The sequence below is a fragment of the Sapajus apella genome, unplaced genomic scaffold (genome assembly GCF_009761245.1).
Source record: "Sapajus apella isolate SASKATOON/1434 unplaced genomic scaffold, GSC_monkey_1.0 scaffold28, whole genome shotgun sequence".
Lineage (NCBI taxonomy): Eukaryota > Metazoa > Chordata > Mammalia > Primates > Cebidae > Sapajus > Sapajus apella.
In genome coordinates, this window is record NW_022436968.1 from 13,360,241 (window position 1) to 13,379,409 (window position 19,169).

The window sequence follows — 19,169 nt, forward strand, 5'->3', positions numbered from 1 at the left end:
TAACTGAATATGTGACATGAGGCCAAAGCTGCCAATCTTATTTAAAAATGTCTCCACCTTGTTAGTTCCAAGTGTCCCTTGTCTTTCTGTTATTTGATGAGATACTAGAGAAACTCTGATTCCCTCAAGTCACTGGGGCACCTCCTATACTGAAAGAAATGTGTTTGCCTGGCTGTATGACCAGCTTATTTGTGTAGAAATGTGAGATTTCTAAAGCCAAACCAGCTATGCATTTAGATGTAGTCCAGTTTCCTAACCAGAAAATGGCAAAGAAGAATCAGGTTAAATGACTGAAATATAGGTATGTAGTCATTTTGAAAAATTCCAACACCCTGCAATGATCTAAGGGAAAACAACACTCAGTCTTACCATATGTAAGACTGATTCATGGCTAATGATTTATCATGGATGTTTGCTTCAGCTTCCATTTTCAGAGTTGTAATATAAGCAAGCAGATGTTTACCACCCTTAATTTCAAAGAAATATATTGCAACTGCAGTTATACACAGTTTTATTGAATATGTGAATTATTGTTACAGGAGAACTGAGAGCAATAATTTATAATAAAAAATAAACATAAAAGTAAAAGTAAGACTCTTTATATACCAAAATTTAAATTTTTGATAGAAGATAAATATCTTAGTTAATTAAAGTCAAAAGGAATATCTAACGCTATGTTTAATTGGGAGTATAAGTACAAGATTTGAAAGACCAACTCATGCCTTTTCATCTTTACAAAATAATACAAGACTTAACAAAAAAATAAGGTCATGGGGTTACAATTTTAAAAGGAGATTGAAAAGGCTGCTATTTAGAGACATTTTAACAACGATGTAGATATGGGCAACAATTAGGCTGTAAATGATCAAGATAAAGTTTGAGCCATACTTATCATGTAATTTAAAATAAAGGAAAAGAATTGGAATATTCCCAACATACAGAAAAGATAAATGTTACAGGTGATGGATATCTCAGTTACCCTGATTTAGTCATTATACATTGTATGCATACATCACAATATACCTGCACCCCACAAAAATGTACAAATATTATGTATTGATAAATAAAGTTTGAGGAAAGGAACAGGAGAACAGCAGCCATCAATTGCATATTACTGGAATGAGTTCAACAGATAAGAAAATGAAAGCCTTAAATTAAAGCATTAAATTAAATGGTAATTTGATTAAAATAGCATCCAGGCCTGAAAAAATGGAGGGAAAAGAGAGAGAGAGGCGAAAACACAAAGAATGACTTCCAGAAGAATTCTTCATAATTGGAAGAGATCAGGATGGAAGGGTGGAGGCATGATCAAGGCTCAGAAGAAAGATGGAAAAAGGTGGCCAGGGGATGAAAGAAATTATGTAACTAAGGGTCTCTGAAGGCAAGGAGGATAAAGGTAAGCATGATGCTCATGCTACGTGCTGTGCCATTGTCATGTTCTTTATTTCTGACCCAGGAATCTCATGTCTTCTGCCAGCAATCCATGAAAAGGTGACAGTCCGTCTTGTTTGTTTGGAAGTAAAGTAAATTCCCTAACCCTAACAGTTACTACAAGATCTCTTATGACCTTTGCTTTGTCCTTGTGACCCTCCAAGGGATGGCACCAAGCATTTTACTTGATCATGCAAATTCATTCTCCTATACAGCAATTGCAAGTACTAAGATTTTCCAACACATACCTTAGGAATCACTGTTCTAAGAACACTGGTGCAGGCCTGGGTAGAACATGTATAAGATTTGAAAAGACCTGCTTTTCCAAATGTATTTTTCTGTGGCCTGTTATACTACCCCGAATTCCCACCATTTGAATGGCTCCTTTGGTAAAATGCATTATTTCCAGAAGGCCTGTATTATAATGCAAACTTGTTGCCTGGAGGTATAGTACAGCAGTATACATAGATTACATAAGAGGATATTCAGAGAGAGTGAGAGTTGTGCTCAGATAGAATGTAGAAAGTAGGTTCTAGGTTAGGAAATGTCCTGAAATTAAATTTGTGTGGGGGAAAAAAACAAACTGAAGCACCGCAGTGATGGATTCTCTTTTTTCTCCTCTTCAAATATAATACTTATAGCCAGGATTTATGTTCAAAGTGAATTGCAAAAATATTTTTCTTGCCTCTCTATTCTCTCTGTATTAATTGTATCTTTCTGAGTTTTTTTGTTTTGTTTTTAGAGATAAGGTTTCACTCTGTTGCCCAGGCTAGAGTGCAGTGGCATATTCATGACTCATTGCAGTTGAAATCCCAGGCTCAGGTGATTCTCCCACCTCAGCATCACAAGTAGCTGGGACCATAGGTGAGCACCACCATGCCCAGTTAATTTTCTAATTTTCTGTAGAGACGAGGTTTCTTTATGTTGCCCAGGCTGCTCTCAAACTCCTGGCCTCAAGCAATCTTCCTAACTTGGCCTCCCAAAATACTGGGATTGCAGGCAACACCACCCACCACCACAATCCACCCCCACCTCCAGTCAAGTATTCTCTTTCTGTTTGAACTGGAATGTTAATTAGTCCTTAATCCCAAGTAAGTAGTTAAAAATTTGAATATTAGCTTTGTTTTAAAAGGAGGCTTGAATCAGCATCGTTTGGGAGAGCAGGAGGAGGAACAGATAGGCCGTATGGCAGATATTTTCTTTTTTTTTTTACTGCATTTTAGGTTTTGGGGTACATGTGAAGAACATGCAAGATAGCTGCATAGGTACACACATGGCAGTGTGATTTGCTGCCTTCCTCCCCTTCACCTATATCTGGAATTTCTCCCCATGCTATCTCTCCTCAACTCCCCACCTCCCACTGTCCCTCTCCCATTTCCCCCCAACAGACCCCAGTGTGTAGTGCTTCCCTCCCTGTATCCACATGTTCTCATTGTTCAACACCTGCCTATGAGTGAGAACATGCAGTGTTTGATTTTCTGCTCTTGTGTCAGTTTGCTGAGAATGATGGTTTCCAGGTTCATCCATGTCCCTACAAAGGACACTCATTGTTTTTGATGGCTGCATAATATTCCATGGTGTATATGTGCCACATTTTCCCTGTCCAGTCTATCATCAATGGGCATTTGGGTTGGTTCCAGGTCTTTGCTATTGTAAACAGTGCTGCAATGAACATTCGTGTGTACGTGTCCTTATAGTAGAACGATTTATAATCCTTTGGATATAGACCCAGTAATGGGATTGCTGGGTTAAATGGAATTTCTATTTCTAGGTCCTTAAGGAATCGCCACACCGTCTTCCACAATGCTTGAACTAATTTACACTCCCACCAACAGTGTAAATGTGTTCCTGTTTCTCCACATCCTCTCCAGCTGGAGAGGATGGCAGATATTTTCAAAACAAACTTTTGACTCCCTTCAGGACACATTTGGAGGTGTCAAAACAGGACAAGTAAGGTGCTGAACTTAAGCCTTCTATTTCCTGACTCTGCCTAAGCTAGCCATCTGATGTTTTTACTTACATTTATTTTATTGCATTTTGGTTTAGGCTTTTTTATTAAAGCAGAAAAAGGGAGATTTATAATAGATGTGGCTCAATAATTCATTCAATTATGACAATTTCTGCTTGGAAACAATGCATATTCTAATGTTCTTACTTGAATCACAACTTTTTAGAAGCTGTTTATCACAGTTACTTAACTTGTACATGATTTTGCTATGTTATCATCACCATTTGGGAAAAGCTATTCAGAGAGAATGCACTAAGAGATTTTGTATTTTCTCTGTCTAATATAAGTTGTGTGTACTCAGCATGCAGGGCATTGGGCTACAAGGAACTAAGATTTTCCCGTTAAAAAAGAAGTCTTTCTCTAAGGTGTTTCCAATGTGTTCTGCACACATCAGGCTTTAGATCAAAGCCAGGACCACCACCATGTTATCCTACAATGGTGTTTCAAACATCACCCTGCCATATAAGCTATCATGAGAAATGTGTGAGATGTTTCAGAATAGCCAATTAAATTTCTTCAACTTTTATAGCCAGATATAACATAATATATTATCCTTCAAAGAAAGTATTCATGGATCAACCAACTTTCAGTTCTTTTGTAATGGTCAGGTTTATCTGCATTCATGGGAAGCCTCTGAAATGTCAGCAGGAAAGCCTCACCTTGGGGATAGACAGCTTATCAAATACTAGGTCATTTGAGTCTGATGTATTCTAAATCATCAGGGCACGTCTGTCATCCTTTAGCCTAGGCCTCTTTCGGATTCCTACATAGCAAAATTTCAAACTGAATGAGAAGTATGACTGCATATAGGTTATCCAGTTATTAAAAACAAACTCCACAAGCAAACTGTGAACATAAGACTGCCTGCTGAGTGTGATGGCGATGCCTCACGCCTGTAATCTCAGCTTTGGGAGGCCGAGGCAGGCAGATCACAAGGCCAGGAGAACCAGACCATCCTGGCCAACATAGTGAAACTCTCTCTCTGCTAAAAATACAAAAATTAGCCAGGTGTGGTGGTGTGTACTTGTAGTCCCAGGTACTCAGGAGGCTGAGGCAGGAGAATTGCTTGAACTCGGGAGGTGGAGGCTGCAGTGAGCTGAGATTGTGCCACTGCACTCTAGCCTGGGTGACAGAGTGAGACTCCATCAAAAAAAAAAAAAAAAAAAAAAAAAAACGGAAAAGAAAGGAAGGAAGGGAGGGAGGGAAGGAGAAAATAAGACTACTAGCAACATTTTTTCGTCTCTGATTACAGATGTGGCCCTCCTTCAGTTCCATATAATTCACATCACAATATACTAACTCTTTCAAGAATTTAACAGCATTTTCTGGCATAAAAATGTCATATAAAACATTCTAGCTCATCAATATATTGGACCTAAAATAAGTCACTCACTAACAAATTATCACAAAAATTGGAGAACTTTCATTTTAACTTCCAAAGTCTAAAAAGGATTTGTATTGAGAATTTTTCTTACACTAAAATAGATGGAGCAATTTTTTCCTTGTTTGGTCTTGGGAGGCTGTACGTGTCCATGAATGTATTTATTTCTTCTAGATTTTCTAGTTTATATGCATAGAAGTGTTCATAATATTCTCTGATGGTTATTTGTATTTCTGTGTTGTCAGCGGTAATACCACCCTTCTTGTTTCTGATTGTATTTATATGGATCTTCTCTCTTTTCTTCTTTATTAGTCTAGCTAGCAGTCCATCTATTTTTTTAATATTTTTGAAAAACAGCTTTTGGATTTATTACTCTTTTCAATGTTCTTTTGTGTCTCAATCTTCTTCAGCCCTGATTTTGGTCATTTCCTGTCTTTTGCTAGCTTTGGGATTGTTTGCTCTTGGTTCTCTAATTCTTTTAATTGTAATGTTAGGTTGTTAAATTGAGATCTTTCTTTTTGACGTGGACATTTAGTGCCATAAATTTCCCTCCTAACATTGCCTGAGCTGTGTCCCAAATATTCTGGTATGTTGTATCTTTGTTTGTTTGTTTCAAAGACAAACCCATTAAAAAGTGGGCAAAGGACATGAACAAACACTTTTCAAAAAGAAGACATACGTGTGGCCAACAAACGTAAGAAAAAAGGCTCAACATCACTGTGGTTAGGGAAATACAAATCAAAACCACAATGAGATACTGTCTCACAACAGTCAGAATGGCTACAACTAAAAAGTCAAAAAATAACAGATGCCGACGAGGTTGTGGAGAAAAGGAAATGTTTATACACTGTCAGTGGGAGCGTCAATTAGTTCAGCCATTGTGGAAGACAGTGTGGCGATTCCTTATAAACCTAAAAACAGAAATGCCATTCAACCCAACAATTCCATTACTGAGTATATACCCAAAGGAATATAAATTATTTTGTTATAAAGACACATGCACACATATGTTTATTGCAGCACTATTTGTAATAACAGACATGAAATCAACCTAAATGCCCATCAATGATAGATGAAGAAAATGTGGTACATATACACTGATATGGTTTGGCTCTGTGTCTCCACCCAAATCTCAACTAGAATTGTAATCTCCATGCATCAAGGTAGGAACCTGAAGGGAAGTGATTGGATTATGGGGGCTGTTTCTCCCATGCTTTTCTCACAATAGTGAGTGAGTTTCATGATATCTGATGGTTTTAAGAGTGGCAGTTTCTCCTGTGCTCACCCTTCACTTCTCTTGCCTGCCACCATATAAGATGTGCCTGCATTCCCTTCCATCATGGCTGTAAGTTTTCTGAGGCCTCCCCAGCCAAGCAAAACTGAATCAATTAAACCTCTTTTCTTTATAAATTACCCACTATGAGGCATTTTTTTTGTAGCTGTGAGAACATAAACTAATACAGAGAATGGGTACCAGCAGAGTGGGATACTGCTATAAAGATACCCAAAATATGGAAGCAACTTTGGAACTGGGTAACAAGCAAAAGTTGGAACAATTTAGAGTGTTCAGGAGAAGACAGTAAGATGTGGGAAAAATTGGAATTTCCTAGAGACTTTTAGAATGTCTTTGACCAAAATGCTAATAGTGATATGGACAATGAAGACCAGGCTGAGGTGGTCTCAGATGGAGATGAGGAACTTGTTGGAAACCATAACAAAGGTGCCTCTTGCTATACTTTAGCAAAGAGACTAGTGGCATTTTGCCCCTTCCCTATAGATCTGTGGAACTTTGAACTTGAGAGAGATGATTTAGGGTATCTGGTACAAAAAATTTCTAAGCAGCAAAACATTAAAGAGGTGGCCTGGTTGATTCTGAAAGCCTTCAGTTTTATGCATTCACAAAGAAATGGTTTGAAATTGAAACTTATGTTTAAAATGAAACCAGAGGATAAAGGGTTGGAAAATTTGCAGCCTGACTATGTGACAGAAAAGAAAAACTCACTTTCTGGGGAGAAATTCAAGCTGGCTCTGAATGTTGCATAAGTAACAACAAGCCAAATGTTATTATAATATGCAAGACAATAGTAAAATGTCTCCAGGGCATGTCAGATACCTTTGCAGCAAGCCCTCCCATCACAGGCCCAAGGCCTAGGAGGGAAACATGGTTTTGTGTTCCGGGCCCAGGACCCCACTGCCCTGTGCAGTCTCAGAACTTGGTACTCTGCTTCCCAGCTGCCCCAACTCTGGCTGTGGCTAAAAGGGGTCAAGGTATAGCTGGGCCATTGCTTCAGAGGGTGCAAGCCCCAAGCCTTGGAAGCTTCCACATGGTGTTGGGCCTGCAGTTGCACAGAAGACAAGAATTGAGCTTTGGGAACCTCTACCTAGATTTCAGAGGAAGCATGGAAACACCTGGATATCCAGGCCTATGTCTGCTGCAGGGGTGGAGCCTTCAAGGAGAAACTCTGCTAGGGCAGTGTGGAAGGGAAATGTGGGGTTGGACCCATCACACAGAATTCCCACTGGAGTACTGCCTAGTGGAGCTATGAGGCAACAGCCACTATCCTCCAGTCCCCAGAAAAATAGATCCACTGACAGCTCATACCTTGCACCTGGAAAAGCTGCAAACACTCAACACCAGCTCATGAGGGAGCTGCCGAAGGCCTTGGGAGCCCACCCTTTGCATTTGCATCAGAGTACCCTGGATGTGAGACATGGAGTCAAAGGAGATTATTTTGGAGCTTTAAGATTTAATGACTGCCTGGCTGGGCTTCTAACTTACATGGGGCCTGTGGCTCCTTTATTTTGGTCAATTTCTCCCATTTGGAGTGGGAACATTTACCCAATGCCTGTACCCTCATTATGTCTTGGAAGTAACCAACTTGCTTTTGATTTTAAGGCACATAGGTGGAAAGGACTTGTCTTGGGTGAGACTTTCAACTTGGTCTTTTGAGTTAATGCTGGAATGAGTTAAGAATTTGGGGGACTGTTGGGAAGTCATGATTGTGTTTTGAAATGTGAAGACATGAGATTTTGCAGAGGATAGTGGCAGAATGATATGGTTTGACTGTGTCCCCACACAAATCTCATCTTGAATTGTAATCTCCATGTGTCAAGGGAGGAACCTGATGAGAGGTGATTGGATTAGGGGGGCCGTTTCCCCCCCATACTGTTCTCATTACAGTGAATGAGCCTTATGAGATCTGATGGGTTTAAAAGTGGCAGTTTTTCCTGTGCTTGCACTTCACTTCTCTTGCCTGCTGCAATGCAGGATGTGCCTGCTTCCCATTTCGCCATGATTTTAAGTTTCCTGAGGCCTCCCCAGCCATACAGAATTAAGTCAGTTAAACCTCTTTTCTTTATAAATTATGCAGTCTCAGGCATTTATTTATAGCAGTGTCAAAACAGGCCAATACATACACCATGAAATACTATGCAGACATGAAAAAGAACAAGATCATGTCCTTTTCAGGAACATGGATGAAGCTGGAGGCCATTATTCTTAGCAAACTAACATAAAAAGAAACAGAAAATGAAGTACCACATGTTCTCACTTATAAGTGGGAGCTAAATGATGAGAACAAATGGACACAAAGAAGGGAACAGCGTACACTGGGAGGGTGGAGGGTGGGAGGAGTGATGGGATCAGGAAAAATGACTAATGATACAAGGCATAATTCCTGGGTGATGAAATAATCTGTACAATAAATCCCCATGGCACAAATTATTTCTGTAACAAACCTGCCCATGTACTGAACTTAAAAGTTAAATTTTAAAAAATTACAAGACTACTACAAGAAGAAAAATGAGATGGAGCAAAATATTTTAGCAGTGGACAGAGATTTTGGTTTCTTTGTTTCATTTTCTCTCAAGGACTGTTTTTTTTGTTTGTTTTGTTTTGGTTTTTTTTAGTGTTTCTTTATTTCAAGGAAAGAGTGTATATCATAAAAACAAACACTGTTATGACACTGAGTTTTTTTTTAAGATGAGAAAATGTACTTTTAGTCCACTGAGAATTAAGAATTAGTAGTAGTAAAGGCAGGAATTACTTTTCAAATGCCACCAAAGTTGCAGTTTGATAGCACAGTGTTTCTTAGGTCTTTTCCTGCTGGAACCCAGGACGGCTGGAATACTCTGAGTCACTGTAAACCCTTTGTTTAACTCAGAAAATATCCTTAGCTTCTGTCCCCTTTTTTGTTTCAACTCTTCTTACCTTTTTCTGATGGCCCCATTTTCATCCCGTGGCTTTCCTGGCTTTGATTATGCTCCATATCAGATGCTGTCAATAATACTCACCCATAATTTTTGGACCTTACCATTACAGTGTATGCTAGGCAGAATTTCAACTGCCAATACCAGCATCTCACTGTAGAGCCTGTTCCGCCTGTGTGCATAGGAGCAGCCTTCAGTACTGGCTAACAGAAATTGGTCTATACACAGTCCGGGTCTCTCATAGTCAGGTGGAATAACTCTGAGGCATATGTTGTATAATAGCTCTGTGATTTCTCCAGCACTATAAAGCTCCAGTTACCCAAAGAACTAATTGCCTGATAACACATCCTTTGTTAACACCCTTAATTTTCCTAAATTGGTTCTCTCCACTCCCCTACCTATAGGTACTGGGATAATTTCTCAACTGAATTTTTGTCTCAGAGCCTACTTTTAAGGAACCCAAGCCTAGATATTGCCACTGGATTTCCTTCATTTCTTACATGCTTCAAGTCTATATTCAAGTGATGTTGTATCCTATCTCAAATTAGGTAGGCAGATAACATTCCAGCTCTATATATCTTGAGGTGAGGCTGGTAATTGCATGCATATTTGTACTTGAAAGGTATGATTTTATATGCAATAGATTTTTCTTTTATTGTATCTTTCTGTCTCTAGATGAATTGATGCTAATATTATCATGTCTCCCAAATCTGTATCTCCAGGCCAGAGCTCGCTTTCAAAACTTCAAGAAGTATATCAAATGGTCCACTTGTCACCTGGATATGCACACAACCATCAAACTTAGCATAAACAGTCTTTAGCTCAACACATTTCCCATTAACCTTGCTCCACTCCCAGACTTCCCTGTACCATTTACCCAATTGCTTAAATCAGAAACCAGAGAAAACCCTTGACTACTCTCATTTAACCCAATATCAGATAGTCATATGATACCTTGCAAGTTATAGGCAACTCAATTTACAGTAGCTTAAATGATGTTGTTTTCTTTTTCTCATATAATAAGTAGGTTCAAGGTAGGTTGCTGTGGTGTTGATTTAATAACCTAAAAATGTCCAGCAACATTTCTACAATTTATGTGGTATTCCCTGATGGAATTGAGACAGAACTGCATCACCTTTATGTTCAAAAGAAACAGAAGTAGAAAGAAGCAGTCTTGTGAGTCTCTTTTACAAGGAAACACAGCTTTCCCTGAAGAGCCTCCCAGCAGACTTCTCTTTATAATTCGCTTGTCAGAATAGGCCAGATGACTACCCCAGGACAAGGGAGACTGAGAAAACAGGGAACAGGATTGTTGTAATTGGACTATTCCAATCAAGATCCATTTACTCAAGATGGATACATTAGCTCCTCGGAAAGCCAGAGTTCCTTTAGCAGGAAAAAATTGAAAATACAAAATTGATTAAATAACTTGAACTATCTGCAACAAATCCCCGCCCCTCTGCACCTTCCTTCCAACCAAATATCAAGTTGGGTCTTATCCTTTAAACATCATGAAAATATGCCCATTTCTTCACCACTGCCCCCACTTAATGTAAACTACCATCATCTGTGCTTAGAGCTACAGCTCTAAGTTAATTGTTTCTCTGGTTTAAGTGATAATTACTTTCCACCAATCTCTTTTCCAACTTCATCCACTTGTGATCCTTTATGTAGGTAAATATGAACTTGTTATTTACTGCCTTAAACCACTTCCATGACCAACACCAGGCTGTTTCTTAGCTCTGCTCACCTTCTCCCTGCTTCAACTACCTCTCCCCTCCCACTCATCCACTTTTAGTTTACGCCTACTCATTGTTCAAGATGTTCTCTCACTTTTTCCCTCCTGCTCCTTTCCTCAAGGCTGTTATGGGTGATCCTTTATGTATATTTATATTATATAATACAATATTGTGTTATTATTTCATTATATGATTGTTACCACCATCAGAAAGAGTTTCTTTATAAGTGAAGCATTTGTTTCATTCAATTTAGAGTCCTTATTACCCAGCGCAGTGCCTGACACTAAGAGTTCAATTAATACTTATAGAATGAACAGATTGATTAATTTTAAAAGAGTAATTGAATGATGAGTGTTGTTAATTGAAAAAGTTGGGTGGTAATTGTTTCTCTGGACACCTATAATAAGAGAACAAACAAGAAACAATACAACAAAGTTATTGGGAGTATAATTTCTGTATCCCCTCTACAGTATAACTCCATAGGGTCAACACTCTGACCTTGAGCCAGTTAAACATTTCTTTGAATGTATAATGTGGATAATGATACTACTTAGCTCAAAAGGTTGTTATAAGGATCAAAATAGTTAATGCTTGCAATTCCAAGTAATACATAGATTAACGCGCAACACATGGTGAATGTTATAAAAGTTTTAAAAATAAGTAAATAAGGCAGTCATGATTCCGGTCCCTACAGAATTTATAGTCTAGATCAGTGCTGTCTAATAGAAATACAAGGTAAACCACATATGTAAGCATTTCTAGTGGCTATACTAAAAAGTGGCTGAATTACAAATAAGATTGATTTGAATAGTTTATGGTAACTGCTATATCAAAAATATTATTTCAACAGATAACCTGTCTAAAAAGTTACATTCTTTATTTTGTAATAAGTCTTCAAAATTCAATGTATTTTATACTTACAGCACATCTCAATTCAGATGCTTCTTATCTGTATTTAGATCTCATAAACTTACAGTTGAAAAGTAGACTCACATATCCAAGTTGTTCCGAACATACTTTATAATTTTCCTATAACTGATTCAGATATCAGTATTAATTTACAATTTGTAACAATTGAAGTTCAGAATTCAGTTCCTCAGTCATACTATTTACAGTTATTGTCGAAGAGCTGCATAGGCTGGCATGAGACTAGAGGAATGGTGATAAGTAAGCAGACAATTACAGAGTGTGACTGACACAGAGTGCTGTGTTAGGGCAAGGATGGAGTGCTGTGGGAACACATAGTAAGCGTACTAATGAAGCTTGGCTGAGGGAATTTATCAAGGAAAATTTCCTGGAGAAAATGCTATCTTGAGATCTCAAGGATGAGCAGGAGCTGGCCAGGTGATGCGGGAGAAAAAGCATCTATCAGAAGGAATTGTGTTGGGGTTGAGGGGAAGTATAGCATTTTCACAGACCTGAACAAATTTCAGAGTGACTGATGCATAGAGTGTATATGTATATATAGTAAGTGGAGGATGGACTATAGGGGAAGAGGTGGAAAATGGAGCAGTTGAAAAGTAAGGCTAAGAAAGTTAGGGAAAAATCATGAATGAGTTTTATAAAACATGTTAAGGAGGTCAGATTATCCCGAAGTTAGTGAGGAGCTGCTGAAGGATTTAAACCTTCAGTTACATGATCATGATATGTTTACTAAAGATCATTCTGGCTACAGTATGAAAAAAGTTTAGAAGATAATCAGTGTCTGTGTCTCACATCCATAAGATGGCTACTATCAAAAAAAAGGAAAAGAAAAAGAAAAAGAAAAAAAAAAACAAAAAACAGAACAGAACAAGCATTGGTGGGTGAGAATGTGAAGAAACCAAAACCCTTATGCACTGTTGTTAATAACATAAAATGGTCCAGTCACTGTATGGCACTTCCTAAAAAAATTAAAAATAGAATTACCACATAATCCAGCAATTCCACTTCTGGCTATACACCCAGAAGAATTGAAAGAAGGATCGAATAGATATGTGTACACGCATGTTCATAACAGCGTTATTTACAATAGCTAAAACATGAAAGCTACCCAAGTTATCTACAGATAGATGAATGGGTAAGCAAAATATGATATATACATACAATAGGATATTATTCAAGCCTTAAAAAGAAAGGAAATCCTGTTACATGCTAAGTGAAATGAGCTCATCACAGAAAGACAAATACTGCTTGGTCCCACTTATATGAAGTACCTAGAATAGTAAAAATCAGAGAGGCCGAAGTAGAATAGTGGTTGCCAGGGGTAGGGAGAAGAGAAAAGGGGAATTATTGTTTAACTGGTAGAGAGTTTCAGTTTTGCAAGAGGAAAAGAGTTCTGGAAATAAATGGTGGCAATGGTTGTACAACAATGTGAATGTTCATTAATATTAGTGAACTGTACATTTAAAAATGGTTAAGATGGCAAATTTTATGTCATGTGTATTTTAACAAAACTTAAAAACCAAAAACAATGGCTGGGCATCAAGTTAAAAAGGTCATTGCTGAGATGCAGGCCAAAGATAAAGATGGTAGCTGAAATGAGACAGGAGAAATATGAATGGAGAGACATAGGTTGAGTTCAAAAATACTAGGGGTACAATTAACAAGAGTTTATTGGTGATTAAATTTAGTCTTGGGTGAGGGAAAGTAAGGAGTTAAGCTATTTTCCAGATTTCTAGTGTGAGCAACTAACGTGGATAGTGATAACATGCATTGAGATAGAAAACAAAGAGGACACATAGACTTGGTTGGGGTTGGGGGTGGAGAATATAAAAGTTTCACCTTCAAACACATTGGTTTTTAGGTATTTGTAGGGAACGCAAGGGGAGTTGTCTTGCTAGCAACTGGCAACCATAGTTCATAATTTCTGGACAGATCTTGGAGCCTTTCTCATGTGGAGGATAAAGGTATAGGAGTGAATGATCACCAAAGGTAGTTCATGGATGTTTATAGTCTGTCTGCCAACACATTCCCCTTAATTATTTTGAATATTTTACATTTCTTCACCAATAATTTGTGTGATTTGGATAGGACTCCACCCATATTTGGCCCCAAAGATAGAATATGAAACACACCCGGCCACAGTGATTGGGGTGTAAGGTTGGCAGCCTAAACTAGTAAAATAAGTGTCTGTGTAAGGATGTGTGCAGGAGTTATTGATTTAAAAATAAAAGTCTACTCCACTCAATCATATTAGACTGGAACCAGGAAAAATATGAAATTAGAGTTGTTGAAGTCATCTTGCCACCACAAGGATGAGAACAACTGGAGGCCATCACATTGAGCCTGAGAAGGAATCTAATATATAGGTTTGAGACGAAGGGCAATTGAGTTCTTTTTATGTCATTTCAGTTCTGAATCCATCCGTGCCTGAAGCAAGACCAAACCCTAGACATTTCAAATATGTGAGCCAATGATGTGCCTGCTTTTCTTACACCACAGTTGTATCCTAATGAATACGGGCAGTCCTTGCTCTGCATAGTAATGCAGGCAGGAACATAAAAAATGACTTTACAGCCAGATATGCTCACACCTATAATCTCAGCATTTCGGGAGGGTATGGCGGAGGACCATTTGAGGTCAGGAGTTTGAGACCATCCTGGCCAACATGGCAAAACGCCGTCTTTACTAAAAATACAAAAATTAGTCTGGCATGGTGGCATGCGCCTGTAGTCCCGGCTACTCAGGGAGCTGAGGTGGGAGAATCGCTTGCTCCTGGGAGGCACAAGTTGCAGTGAGCTGAGACCATGCCACTGCACTCCAGCCTGGGCAACAGAGTGAAACTCTTGTATAAAATAAATTTAAAAAATGACTTTACAAGATGAAACTCTGAAAAGTGATCTTAACAATTAATGGAAAAAATTACAATTGGTCCAAGACCTTTAGATGTTTTTGTTAAAATATTAAAAATCTCTTATTTTGGGAAACTAAAAAATTACAAAACTAATATTTAGTATACTAAAGTTTAAAACATTAGATAATTAAGCATTCAAGTGTTTTATTTCTTTGTAAAGTGTATCAAAAGTGGTTTGGACAAGCATTTTTTCTATGTCTTAGTGAATTATTATACTCCTTTATAAATTTGGATCAGCTTCGAATATTTTACCTTTTGCCCTTTCAATGTTGTAAAATATCTCTGAGATTTCCTTTCATTTGAAGGGTTTTTTTTAAAATTACACACATATATTTAACAGTACAGTTTTACACAGAGTGCTTAGAGCTCTTTTCTTCATATTTATAAAAGGGCTTGAAACATATGAACTTTCTTTTTTTTTTTTTTTTTTTTTTAAACGGGGTCTCGCTATATTGTCCAGGCAGGTCTGGAACTCATGGGCTCAAGCTATCCTCCCGCCTCTGCCTCCCTAACAGCTGGGATTACAGGTGTGAGCCACAGGGCCGGGCTGAACTTTCTATTGGTAATCATACAACAGCACACCCAAATCTAATTCCAAAATAGATGATGCATTATAATTTGTTTAGAATTTAAAGGCTTAATGGCAAGAATCATGGGAGGAAAGGAGTAAGTTTATTTTACATAACTGACCAAAAAATAAATGCAAGATAATAAATAGAATTTAATGTGGCCTCATGTGCCCTGAAGGAGGTGGTGAAGGTTTTGGGGGGATAATTGCTATGTCCAAGTAATCTCCTATTTGGAACTTCTGCAACTGCAGGGTCATGGAATCATCAGTCCCCTCTCTGCCAGATATGGTGCTGCCAACCTCCTTAACTCGATAGCCAGGTCTTTTAACATCTGTAAAAACAATTGCCAAATTGAAGTGAGTGCCCTTCTTTCTAGCTTCTTTTACTAAACTTGTCAGTTCTTTCAAAGTTGCATCCATCCAAGTGTAGATCTGCAACTCGCTGAACGGTACGTTTCCCTGGGAGAACTCGGCCATTATTGGTGGGGAAGATCTGCAGCAAGCAGAAGGCAAGTCTTCTCTCGGTCGATGGGTTTCTCCGGCTCCTTCTTAATTTCCTCCTGGGTAACGCGTGATTCCATCGCCATCTTCCTCCTACGGCCGGCCTGTTTTGCTTTACTGCTGTTACTTCCTCTGGGATATCTTCAACCGTGTTGTCACAACCACTTTCCTCTTTTAAGTCTATATATTTGCCTTCATGAAGTTCCTGTGGCTGCAAACATAGAGTCTTTGAATAGCAGGTGTCAACATTCCCACAGTCAGCTATTTCTCCTAAAATTCCACTAATATTCAATTCAAATACTGCGAAGTCATGCCAGTTTCTAAAACACTAAAATCTGCCTTCACTGGCAGTGAAATATTTCTCTTCAGTCTCCTTATAATTACTAATTCCTTTCAATGCAGCACCTGACTTCAGCGTTTGGCCTACATGATAGTTAAGCTGATTGGGTTTTTGTTTGCGATCCTAAGTAAGAGTAAATGCTCCGTTCTACCCTAAGCAGCTTTCTGTTCTGAGTGCAATTTAAAGTAAACAATATTGAAGCTATATTACTTTGTTTTTGAATGATCTGACTTCTTCAACATCATTTGTTCACTACCTTCAGGCAGTCCTAGCTCTCATCCTGTCTTTACTTTGCAGTCTCCATTTTCAAATCCCATCACGTTCAATTACACTTTCAGCATTATCACTTTTACTGTATTTGCTGCACTTTAATTGCTGTTGGTCACTTTTCTCTACTACTGATTTCTTTAATGTCATATGGGCTTAATGCAAGGAGAGAAGGAGGCAACCCAACCAAGACTTTGCTGTCTGTGCATCAACTAAATAACAAATAGGAAGTGACCAATCACTAACCAAATTTGAAACGACTGATGTGATTGGTCACTGACCATGATACATGTCTGTTATTTACACAGAGATTCATGGACTAAAGAGCTAGCAGTGAAGCTTATACTTTAAGCAATTACCCACAATACACTGTGTAACTGAAATTTGAACCATGTTACTGCCTTATCAAATTAAATGATTTCAAGAGAAAGAAGTTGTATAAAAGTTTGTATAGTGAACAATGGGAAAGGGAGAATTTGCCTCACATCAGGCAACTGTGGGTGTCTGGTCTCACAGCTTCTCATCTGATGCTAGGATGGCAGGGTGGCCAATTCCCTCTGGGAAGGCTCTTGGCATTCATATTCCTCTCCTTGTTGCTTTTGCAGTCCTTTTCCTTCCAAAACTAGCTTGCCTGCCTAGGGAGTGGGTAAAGTCAATGAGTGAGTTATGTGAGAGTCTCAAAATACCAGACCATCTCACAAAATAGTAAAGATGCCACAGGAGGAAAATAGACTGAAGTATTTATTGATAAATTGGGAAATTGTTTTTAAACATCTAGACCCGTTACAAGTAAATTATCTGTTATGACATCATTGTCTACAAAATGTGCCTAAGGCTTAGGCACGTTTGTGTCACATATGTATGCATGTTTTTGACTATTTATTTGTTTATTATTAGAGCCTAACCTCATAATCAAATTGTTCTGTTTGAGCCCCTAAAGTGGCTTGTCGCTGAGTGAAAGTAATTTCCCATGGCAGGTGCTCCCAGCAGGTGGCTGCTCACGGTACCTGCATCCGAAAGGTAGATTTAGCTAGAGATTTTATTTTAATAAGAAACCCGTATTGCAGCCGAGCCACCACTGGGTGATGTGCCAAAATTCATGTCTGCAGCATGATTTATTATGTGAAAATACCACAGAACTAATCAGTGGAGTTACTAATTAATACAAATCTGCATTTTTGCATAAGCAATTAGTGTAAGGAGAGAGCAGTGAAAGTGGAAGTTTGCCTCCTTTAATCTCAGTGCCTACTCAAGCGGAAAGACCCACCGGGGCCAAACTCCGAGATCTACGTTTGGAATTTTCCTCCTTTGATTAGTTAAAGACATAAAAGGTCAAATTATCAATATTTAATTCAAGTGAAATGCATTTGTTAAAAAGGAAAGAAAACATTTTATTTAAAGAAGGTGAGACCCTAGGGATGAATTCTTTAATCAAAAATGATTATATTTCTCATTACAGTGAAGTCTGAATAATACTTGATAAGGATTTTGTTTACTACTACTAATAATGTTCTGAAAATTACATCAATAAGTGTGTATGGGGGTATATGGTATATATTTCTCAGATTTTAAATTGCCAAAGGAGATTTCTCTTCTCAATTATATCTTTACTAGACTTTTCTAGTATATGTTGGATAAGTTATGAGTACTCCACGTGTAATATTTTAAATCTGGCATGATTTAGCTAATTGTGTGGCTCACCAAATCTGAGTAATACCATTTAACTTCTGTTGGCTTATTTTTTCATTAATTTACCATAAATTGTTTACAATATGAAATAACTGAAGCATTGACAAAGTGATGGTGAAAAGATTTATATTTTCAATAAAATTTATACTCCATAAAACATAAGCAAAATAAAAAAACATGTTTAGAGATATTTTTATTATTTCTGTGGACAGTAAACAAGAAATTCATTTTGGTTTTGAAGCTTTGTGGCAAATAAGTACAAATGTTGGAATCATGACTATTTCTTAACGTTATTCAATATGTGGTTTCTGTCTTTGTTTCAGACTAGCCAGCTCAAATTATAGATTAAGTTTTTCCTTACCGCTAAATCTGGCTATCAGGTTTTCCAGGAATTTTACTGTGAATATGCGGCTAATTAGATGTAGATTTACAGGACTCTTTGGTTCAGACATGGTGGCCAATGGCTTTTTTTGTTTTTGTTTTTGCTTTTAAAACAAAGCCAACAGGGAAGAATGGAAGGAGGAAGGGAAGGTAAGACGGAAGAAGGGGAGGGAGAAAAGGAAGGAAAGGAGGAAGAATGGGAGGGAGAAAAGGAAGGAAAGGTAAAAGAAGGAGAGGGAGAAAAGGAGGAAGTAGGGGAGGGAGGAAAGGAGGAAGAGAGGGAGGAAAGGAGGAAAGAAGAAGGGAAGAGAGTTTCTGCTCAATCTAGTAGGCGAACGTCAGGGCCTGTGGAGTGGGAATTGTCCACGGTGCTGATAAGTTAAGGAAGTCATTCCTTCTACAAGTTGCCTGGGGCTGAAAACCTGGTTTGCCCTCGTTCCTCCCGTGCCTTTAGGAACTTGCCCCGGTCTCCTCTCCCAACCCACTGCAGCAGCCATTGTTCTTGGGAAGCTCCGGCGCCGTCGGTGTGTCACGGCTCTCCACTCCCGAAGCTACACACAGCTACCGAGGATTTTTGTTTACTTGCTTCTTTCTGTTAAGGCAAAGGTTGGCAAATAGCGTGTGCTTGTCAGTTCCCTGGCCCTGTGATCCCTTTTGAACCACAAGCTGTTTCTCGATCCCTGGGAAACAGGTGTGCGCCCTCTGCTTATGCTCCTCACCCGAGAGCAGGTGCGCCCGTGGACATACATTCACGGACAGTCTCACCCCACCCACTTGTACACACACTTACATACACATTCACATTTATTGACACATACCT

The 19,169-nt window shown here is 38.5% G+C and overlaps 1 pseudogene; it reads right to left on the bottom strand.

The window, feature by feature from the left end:
- Nucleotides 1-15,191: 15,191 nt before the first annotated feature.
- LOC116561082 lies at nt 15,192-15,836 on the bottom strand (annotated as a pseudogene).
- Between the last annotated feature and the right edge of the window lie 3,333 nt (nt 15,837-19,169).